At 44.4% G+C, this 10,645-nt stretch overlaps 1 non-coding gene across 1 annotated transcript; it reads right to left on the bottom strand.

Annotated features, from left to right (window-relative positions):
• Nucleotides 1-200: 200 nt before the first annotated feature.
• On the bottom strand, nt 201-307 carry LOC120264148. The gene has a single exon (XR_005537322.1). It is a non-coding gene; the product is annotated as a small nucleolar RNA R71 (small nucleolar RNA).
• Nucleotides 308-10,645: the final 10,338 nt, after the last annotated feature.

Raw genomic sequence — 10,645 nt, forward strand, 5'->3', positions numbered from 1 at the left:
TAGAGAGCTTCCTCGAGGTGTGCGACATACTGATGATAAATGGTGTGACAAATGATGCCATCAAATTGAGAGCCTTCCCATTTTCATTAAAGGGGAAAGCAAAGCAGTGGCTACACTCATTACCTAGAGCATCAATCACTGCATGGGAGGAGATGGTAGAAGCTTTTCTAGCCCGTTAATTCCCTCCCAAAAAATCAGCAAAGCTTAGGAATGAGATCTCATCTTTTGTGCAATTGGAATTGGAGTCTCTATTTGAGACATGGGAAAGTTTCAAGGAACTCCTGCGAAAGTGTCCGCAACATGGATTCCCGGAGTGGATGATTGTTCAAACCTTCTACAATGTTTTGAACCCGAGTACAAGGCAACTCTTGGATGCGGCGGCTGAAGGTACCTTAGGTAGCAAGACCCCCGATGAGGCTCGTTAATTGATTGAGCAAATGGGGTTAAATAGCTACAAGTGGAACGCTAGGGAGAAGAAAAAGGTGGCCGGTCACCATGAAATTGATGCGGTAACTTCATTGGCGGACCAAGTGGAGAGTTTGAGTAAGAAGCTAGATCTCATAGCTTCGAATAGAGTTGGGACCATGACCAATTGCACCGGTTGTGGTGGAGGACATGCTCCCTCCGACTACCCAATTGTCATTGGTGATGTTTCTTCAATTGAGAACGTTGACTTTGTAGGTAATGGAATGAGACCTCAAGGGAACCCATACAGTAACACCTATAATTCAGGTTGGAAGGATCATCCCAACTTTTCATGGAGTAATCAAGGACCACAGAAGACCATGGGGCCATCGTGTTTCCAACAACAACAACAAGCCCCTCAAGTGGAAAACAGAATTTGAGGCTTGGAAACCCGAATGACGGATTTGGAGAAGCACTTGGCTAGATTTGTTCAATCGGCAAATACAAGGTTTGAATCAGTCGAGGATACACTTCGCAATCACTCCGCCTCCTTGCACAATCTTAAAAATCAAGTGGGGCAAATTGTGAAGTCTCTCTCCGAAAGGCCACATGGAAGTTTACCAAGCAACACGGAAACCATCCCTAGAGAACATGTGAAGGCGATCACTTTGAGACGTGGTCGTGAGGTTGAAGGGAGGCTTTCGAGTGAGAAGCCGAAAGAACACGCACTCGAGGTTGTAGAGGTTGAGAAGGGAGAAAACAAAGAGAAAGAGGTGGTAACCCCACCTTTCAAGCCAAGAATCCCTTATCCCTCCAGATTGAAGAATGACCAAGGGAATGAATAGTATAAGAAGTTCCTGAGTTTGTTCAAGCAACTCCACATCAACATTCCTTTTGTTGAGGCATTGGCTCAAATGCCTAAGTATGCGAAGTTCCTGAAAGACCTATTAACCAATAAGAGGAAATTGGAGGAGAGTGCTTCAGTGGTGCTTGATGCTTCATGCTCGGCGGTGTTGCAAAAGAATATGCCGAACAAGAAGAAAGACCCGGGAAGCTTCATCATTCCGTGTAACATCGGCAACTTAGGTGAGGACATGGCATTGGCGGATTCAGGGGCGAGCATCAACGTCATGCCATATACTTTCTTCCAAAAGCTAGGCTTGGGTGAGCCTAGGCCTACTCGGATGACTTTACAATTAGCGGACCGAACGGTATGACATCCAAGAGGCATCATTGAAGACGTGCTTGTCAAGGTGGACAAGTACATTATTCTGGTTGACTTTGTAGTGTTAGATGTCGATGAGGATGCAGATGTACCCTTGATACTTGGGAGACCATTCTTGTGGACTTCCAAACCATTAATTGACATGGACGGCGGGGAGCTCACATTGAGAGTTGGATATGATAAGCTCACATACCGCCTTGCTGAAGCCATGCGGCATTCTCTCGATTTTGATGATACTCTATACTTTCTAGACACTACTGATGAAATTGTTGATGAATATATGCAAGAAATGTTCAACCCGGATCCGTATAAAGGATTGTTCGACCAAGAGTAGAGAAATGAAGAAGTAATGATGCTTGGTTCGACTGAAGAAGTAACATTTACCCCGGGGATATTGAATAAGGTGCTCCGGAAAATGAAGAGGGCTCGAAGACGCCATCGAAAATGCTCCAAGACTGTTGGAGACATAAAGGAGCGAAGGAAGTTGGACGAACCATTGCTAGGTAATCCGAAGACCGATAGTACACCCTCTACCCTCAAGAGACTTTGCTCATCATGCTTTCAAGCCATTGGTAAGAGGGCAACCTTCATTCACGAACCCCCGTGAGGTAACAAAAAGATACGCTGCTTTAGTGACGTTAAACAAGCGCTTTCTTGGGAGGCAACCCAAGTGTTTATCATGCTTTCTCATTTTTTTAGTTTAGTTTGTTACATGAATAAACTGTTAAGTGTTGGTGTTTTTAATGTTTAGATGTTTGTGCTAAAATTTTATTGTGGGTTTTTCAAATTCATCGTGTGTTTTATGAAGAATTGGCGAAGTCTGGTCATTTGAGTTCTATTTTGTGTTTTTATCTGGTCAATTTTGCATAATATAGCAGGCTCTGAGTGTGTAAACATGTTCAGAATAGCTCTGCAGAGCTTGCAGGTTTTTCTAAGTCATCCAGATAAAACACACGGGCGTGTAGAATTTCCACACGCCCGTGGATGTGTACTGTGAACTCATCCAGAGAGGGCATAGGGCGGCAACTGCCTCGTGGATGACCATGCGATCGGGCGACGCCTGCGGGTAATTTCGAAAGACGGGCGGTGAATTCTCGCAGAGTTTGGCGTATTTTTCCCGAGCACTACGGGGCGTGGACTCGCCCTCGTGGTGACCCTTGTGAACCACACACGGGCATGGGTACTTTCGCGATGCCCGCGCGGAACTCGCAGTTGCTCCCCTCCATCTCGAGAAAACACAGGGGCGCAGGGCCGCCTCCTCGTGAGTTGGGCATGTGAATGTCCACGCCTGTGGAATTTCGCGACAGCGCGTGGATGACTTGATATTATTCTCGGGTGTCAGCAGCCAGTGGGCGCGGCCCGCCCCTGCAGGGTATGGGCGACGGGCGTGATATTTTCCGCACGCCCGTGGGAGATCGCTCTAAGTTAGTGAGAGTTTTTCGAGGCGCATGGGCGCGTATACGCCCTGCTGGGAGCTTTTTGAAGTGAGGCACACGGGCATGGGGCATTTCCGACGCCTGTGGATGCACGTAACGCCAAAAGTCGCTATTTCGCTTAAAAGGGATGATTTCTCTCCTCTTCACGACTCTTTTTACTTGAAAACATTCTCACAATACTCTCCCGAGTCCATTGCGCCGCTTTGGTCGGGATTTTAGCAAAGTTTTTCAGGCCGGGCTCTTTTATTTTCTAACTTCTCCTCATCGGTAAATTCCTTTTCTTCATCTTCTTCATCAATTCATAATTTCTATAGATTAAACTGGTTAATAATGCTTCGCTTTCTTCAATTGGAACAATGATTTACGCTTTAGAATGAAGTTAGAAATATTATTGAATTGTATTTTTGGATTGTTGTTGCGTGGTGCATGTGGTTCTCACGCCTGCGTGAATCCACACGGGCAAGTGGAAATTCCACACGACTCATGTGGATTTCTCGAAAGATTGTTTTATCAACTTGTTTGACCAATTTTTTTTTAAATTTTGCACATCATGGCACCTAGGTCAAAGAAGCAAGCTGATAAAAGGCCATGTGAGTCATCCTCTGAGCCCGAGGGCATGCGATTTGCGATTCCCGAACATCAGGTCTGTTATGAGCGATTGTCGAGACTCCGTTTCAGACAGACTCGATTTCTGGACGCTACTATACTCCGGGAGCTTCAGCAGGGTGATGAGTTCTCCGATGAGATCGAGGATCTAGTTTCAAAAGGCGGTTGGCTGTAGTTGCTGACTATTAGAGATCCAGGCATCCAAGAGTTTACACTGGAGGTGCTCTTCTCATTCGAGTTTGATAGAGCGTATGCGAGCTCTAACAGTTTGGACACCATTCAATTCAGAGTATTTGGACGCCACCATAGCTTGAGCATTACGCAGTTTTCCGTACTACTTGGCCTATACGAGGAGGCATTCACAGCTACAAAGGAGTATGCATAGTTGCCTACTGATTATCCTGGAACCTTGACCCCGCAGAGAGCTTACAAAGTGCTATATGGTCAGGGTCAGTACGAGCTGGGGGTGATCAAGGCCACGTGCCTTTCCCGACCTGGATACAGATATTTACATGCCATATTGAGTAGGTCGGTGAATGGCCGTGGTGATAGCACTGGTGTTCTGAGCCAACAAGAACTTTTGTACTTGTACTCGATGGTGCAGCGCGGACCGATTCACTTTGGACACATCATGGCAGAGTACATCAGACATCAGGGGCATTATGCTAGACTGAGAGCGATCTTCTCGGCCCCTACATTATGAGATTAGGGCTACGCAGGCCACTCAGTACATAGAGTTCATGGCACATTTTGACGTATTATAGCAGAATTTAGAGCGAGACATCGCCTCCTCATTTGTCTTGCGACCGAGGACTCCTCAGCCCCCATCGGCATCTCCTGCACCCCCATCTCCTATACCAGCACCGGTGGATCCACCTTATATTTCCCCATCACCAGCAATAGCAGAGGAGCCGACAGAGCGTGACATCGACATTTGACTTTATTTTTCTGCATTTTCTTTATTTTGCATTTTATTTTAGACTTGTTCACTCAGAAAGGATTCTCCTTCAGTTTATTTTCATTTTGCATCTCGAATTGTATTCATTGTCTATCTTTTATATATACTCGAGTTGTTTTTGTTTTATTGAGCTTCACTGAACCTCCTCTTCTATGCGTGCAGATGTTCTTGTTATCATGGGAATTGAGACTTTGTCATAGGCACTTTACCGTGTGAGCTTGACAACCCTTCGGAAGATTACTCCCAAGGACTTAGCTCCATCAAATGCGACACTAGGAGTTGGGGGAGTATTGTTTTGATTGCTTCTCCCACATATATTCTTCATTGATATACATTATGAGTGAGCTTGCATGTGTACATTGGGGACAATGTACAACCTAAGTGTGGGGAGGAGTTTTATAGTGCACATATTTTTTATATTAGTTTTGATTGTTATACATGCTTACATAGCCAATGGTGGTTCACCTTAGTTGCAATGATTGTATTCTTGAGTTTAGGAGAATTTCTAATATTGAATGTTTTCATGCTCTAGTTCTTGCTTGAATTTCTAGGAATTTTTACCCAATTGACATTTGTTGCACTACTCACTCTTTAAACTCTTTTGGAAACTCATGTTTGATGTTAAAGGACTAGTTATAGTTGTCTTTTGTGTAAAAAAAAATATATATATAAATAAAATGGAAAATGAAAAGAAAGAACAAAATAGTTTTATTGTTTATTTGTTCTTGTTGGGTGAAAAGAGCTACCACCATTGAAGTATGAAGCTACTCTCATAAGTCAGATACTAGCTATGCCCTAATGAGAGAAAGAGCTATCTCATAGGATGAGTGAAAGCTACCACTCGGGTAGAAAGAGCTACCACCCCGAAAGTGTGAAAGCCACCTTAGCGGCCGCTTTGGAAAGGGCTACCTTAGAGGATGTGTGAAGCTACTACCATCTTTGAAATTGTTGTCACTTTTTGTAGATAAATAAGTCCCTTGTACTTAGAACTTTGAGGGGTATACCTTGGGTTGTTTTTGAGTGAGTTCACACACGCATACCCGATTTCGGGTTTGTTGTCCTTTTTATTCAAAAATTTTAGCTAGAGCTTTGATGTATTTAATGTTGAAATTTCCCTTACTTGTAGAATGCTCTCTCTGTAAACTTTGGTGAACCTAAGGCCAAGCACTTCTAATATTTCCTTCATCTATGCATAGAACATTTAATTTTTGCTTGAGGACAAGGAAAAGCTTAAGTGTGGGGGAGTTTGATAAGTGCTTGTGTGATATGAATGTGAAGCTGCTTCTTTTCCTTATGTTGAGCATTACTTTTTCTCGTGTTTTTACACTAATATGTGTGTTTTTATGTTACTTTCGTGCAGGTAGGGTTGTGAGGCCGAGTATGAAAGAAAGAAACCAATGCGGATCATATTGCACCGATTTTGGAGGAAATCTTGCTAAGGTTCAAACGCGAAGACATATGTCGGGTGGGAGATGCTATAGTGTGTGCCAACCTCCTCGTATTTGAGTTAGTACAACCATTTGGAGGGGCACAAGGGCAGTCACCCTCAAGCATTCCGACTTATGCACATAGAACAAGATCTCCATCAACTTGTCCGTCATTAAAGAAGCAAAGCGATCCACGACGTTAACGTCTGCTCGTTTGCGTCACCTCGATGAAAGTATGGACTCGGGAAGTATTTTAGGCCAAGTACTATAGTAGCACTGTTCACAGGCGGCCGAAAATCACAATTCTAGAGAATCCACACAGGCGTGTGGAAATTATCCACGCGCGTGTCAAAAATCCATAAGACCGTGTGGATGCTTGATTCCAGCCCTATTTAAAGCTGATTTTAGCCCCGATTTCAGCATTGTTTTTTCATCTTTTCACCAACTTGAGAGAGGGTTTCAGCTAGGATTTTGAGAGGTATTGGCTAAGTTTTCATGTTTTTTGGTGAAGTTTTAGTCGTTTGAGCTATTTCTCATGTTTTTCACTAGTAAAACTTGCATATTACGACAGGCTCTTAGTGTGTAAACATGTTTAGAAATTTTCTGCAGAGCTTGTAGAATTTTCTAAGGCATCAAGAGAAAACGCATGGGCGTGTGGAATTTTTGCACGCCCATGGATTTGTATTGTGAGCTCATCAAGAAAAGGCACAGGGGCGTGCGGCTGCCCCTGTGAACGACCATGCGATTTTCGCACGCCCGTGGGTAATTTCCACACGAGCGTGTGAATTCTTGCAGAGTGTGTCAGATTATCCCGAGAGCACACAGGGGCGTGAACTCGCCCCTGTGGGTGACCTTGTGAAAATTGCACGAGTGTGGGTAATTTTCGCACGCCCGTGCGAATCTCTGCAGAGTAGCTCTCTCCATATCGAGAAGCCATAGGGGCGTGCAATCACCCCTGTGAGTTGGGCCTGTTAATGCCCACGGCCATGAAGAATTTCCGCATAGGCGTGTGGAACACTTAGCGATTTTTCTCGGATGTCCAGAGAAGCTACAGGGGCGTACGACTACCCCTGTGGTTCGGGCGCACGGGCGTGGGTATTTTCCGCATGCCCGTGCGAGAGCGTTAAGAGTCAGTGAAAGTTTTTCCCGAGAGCGCCCAGGGGCGTGCACCTGCCCCTGCGAAGCTCTCCTGTGGGGGCGTACGGGCGTGGGTAATTTCCGCACGCCCGTGTGGTGGACAGAACGCTAAGAGGCACGAGTTCTTTTTAAAGAATAGTCATTTCTCTTCTCCCTCACACCCTCCATTGGTCTGGGAGCACTTTCACATCAACCCCCGACCTCCTAGCGCCGATTTGGTAGGATTGTTGCAAGGTTTTTCGGCCGATTCAAAGTTCTTTCATTTTAACTCGTCGGTAAGCCTTATTTATGATTTCCTTCATCAATCATGATTTTCATTGATGAATCTAGTTAATAATACTTTGTTTCTTCAATTAGAAAGATGATTTATGTTTAGAACAAAGTTAGAAGTATTTTTAAGTTGTATTTTTGGATTTTTGTGGCGCGGTCGTGCGGTTTTCACGCCCTGTGGATCCACACGGGCGTGCGGAAATTCCACACCACCGTGTCGATTTCTACAGCGTTAGTTTATCAACTTGTTTGATCGATTTCGTTTTAAATTTTGCAGATTATGGCACCTCGGTCGAAGAAGCATGCTGATAAGAGGCCGCGTGAGTAATCCCCTGAGTCATCATGTGTTTCGCGATTCCAGAGCATCAGGTTCGCTATGAGCGCATGTCGAGACTCCGGTTCGGACAGACTCGATTCCTGGACACGAGTAAACTAAGAGATCTACAGTAGGGAGATGAGTTCACTGATGAGGTCGAGGATCTCATTTCAGCCGGTGTTTGGCGGCAGTTATTGGTGATTAGACAGCCAGCCATCCGAGAGTTTGCACTGGAGGTGCTATCATCATTCGAGTTTGATAGATCGTACGCGAGCTTCAAAAGTTTGGACACCAATCAGTTTAGAGCACTTGGACACCATCATAGCTTGAGTATCACTCAGTTTTCAGTTCTGCTTGGCTTGTATGAAGAGGCATTCACAAACACTAAGGAGTACTCTCAGTTACCGACTGATTATCCCGGAGCTTTGACCCCGCAGAGAGCTTATAGGGCGCTACGTGGTCAGGGTCAGTACGAGCCGGGGGTGTCCAAGGGTATGTGCCTTTCCCGACCTGCATACCGATACTTACATGCCATCATGAGCAGATCGGTGAATGGCCGTGGTGATAGCACTGGCATTTTGAGCCCGCAGGAGCTTCTATACTTGTACTCGATGGTGCAGCACGTACCGATTCACTTAGGACACATCATGGCAGAGTACATCAGATATTATAGGCATTATGCTAGACTGGGAGCGATCTTCTCAGGCCCCTACATTACGAGATTAGTGCTGGGCATGGGTCTCTTGGATTCGATTCGTGGGGCTGAGAAGAAGAGTATACCTACCCCCCTGAGCTTAGAGACACTGTGATTGATCGGCATGGTCCGTAGAGTTCGGATAGGAGTTTATGCGTTGGTGCTACCAGCTCCAGAGATAGCCGAGGGTGAGGGTGATCATGCCGAGGCTTCCCGACTCGCTTCCTAGCCTCGGGCCAAGACCGAGTGGAGACCGAGGCACCTTCAGCGGCGGGAGGACGCCCCCCGTGATGAAGTTTCACCATCTCGAGCCCATGATCGTTTCGAGAGGCTCGAGAGTGCGGTGGGAGTGATATGGATAGAGATGGCTGAGGCTCGAGCAGAGATTACCGAGATCAGAGCCACGCAAGCCGCTCAGTACACGGAGTTCATGGCACGTTTCGATGTATTACAGCAGATCTTACAGCGAGACGTCACCTCCTTATTTGTCTTGCGACCGAGGGTCCACCTTATGTTTCCCCACCACCTACAGTAGCAGAGGAGCCGACAGAGCATGACATCAACATTTGACTTTATTTTTCTGCATTTTCTTTATTTTGCATTTTATTTTAGACTTGTTTACTCAGAAAGGATTCTCCTTCTTAGTTTATTTTTATTTTGCATCTCGAGTTGTATTCATTGTCTATCTTTTATATATACTCGAGTTATTTTTGTTTTATTGAGCTTCACTGAACCCCCTCGTGTATGCATATAGATGGTCTTGTCATCATGGGAATTGAGACTTTGTCATGGGTACGGCCAAAGTGCTTTGCTACTTGACCGTGTGAGCTTCACAACCCGTCGGAACATTACTCCCAAGGATTTAGCTTCATCAAATGCAACACTAGGAGTCACGGGAGTATTGTTTTGATTACTTCTCCCACATATATTCTTCATTGATATACATTATGAGTGAGCTTGCATGTGTACATTGGGGAAAATGTACAACTTAAGTGTGGCGGGGAGTTTCATAGTGTACACATCCTTTTTATTGTTCTTGATTGATATACATGCTCACATAGCTAATGGCGGTTCACCTTAGTTGTAATGATTGTATTCTTGAGTTTAGGAGAATTTTTAACATTGAATATCTTCATGCTCTAGTTTTATTTGAATTTTTAGAAATTTTTGCCCGGATTACACTCGTGCACTACTCACTCTTTAAACTCTATTGGAAACACATGTTCGATGTTAAAGGGACTAGTTGTAGTTGTTTCTTGTGTTAAATTCTAAAAAAAATTATGAAAAGAAGGAACAAAATAGTTTTCTTGTTTGTTTTGCATTTTAGGTGGAAAGAGCTACCACCTATGTAGTATGAACCTACTCTCATAAGTCGGATACTAGTTATGTCCTAATGAGAGATAGAGCTATCTCATAGGATGAGTGAAAGCTACCACTCTGGTAGAAAGAGCTACCACCTCTAAAGTGTGGAAGCCACCATAGCGGCCGCTTTGGAAAGGGCTACCTTAGAAGATGTGTGAAGCTACTACCATCTTGGAAATTGTTGTCACTTTTGTAGATAAATAAGTCCCTTGCACTTAGAACTTTGAGGAGTATACCTTGGGTTGTTTTGAGTGAGCTCACACACGTACAGGATTTCGGGTTTGTTGTCCTTTTTTATTCAAGTTTTTAGCTAGAGCTTTGATTTTTTGTATTTAATGTTGAAATTTCCCTTACTTGTAAAATGCTCTCTCTGTACACTTTGGTGAACCTAAGGCCAAGCACTTCTAATATTTCTTTCATCTATGCACAGAATGTTTAATTTTTGCTTGAGGACAAGCAAAAGCTTAAGTGTGGGGAGTTTGATAAGTGCTTGTGTGATATGAATGCGAAGCATTCTTTCCTTATGTTGAGCATTACTTTTCTCGGGTTTTTACACTAATATGTGTGTTTTTATGTTAGTTTCATGCAGGTAGGGTTCTGAGGCCGAGTATGAAGGAAGGAAACCAATGTGGATCATAATGCACCGATTTTTGAGGAAATCTTGCTAAGGTTCAAACGCGAAGACATAGGTCGGGTGTGAGATGCTAGAGTGTGTACCAACCTCCTCGTATTTGAGTTAGCACAACCATTTGGAGGGGCACAAGGGCAGTCACACTCAAGCATTCCAACTTATGCACATAGAACAAGAT

The sequence above is a fragment of the Dioscorea cayenensis genome, chromosome 6 (genome assembly GCF_009730915.1).
Source record: "Dioscorea cayenensis subsp. rotundata cultivar TDr96_F1 chromosome 6, TDr96_F1_v2_PseudoChromosome.rev07_lg8_w22 25.fasta, whole genome shotgun sequence".
Lineage (NCBI taxonomy): Eukaryota > Viridiplantae > Streptophyta > Magnoliopsida > Dioscoreales > Dioscoreaceae > Dioscorea > Dioscorea cayenensis.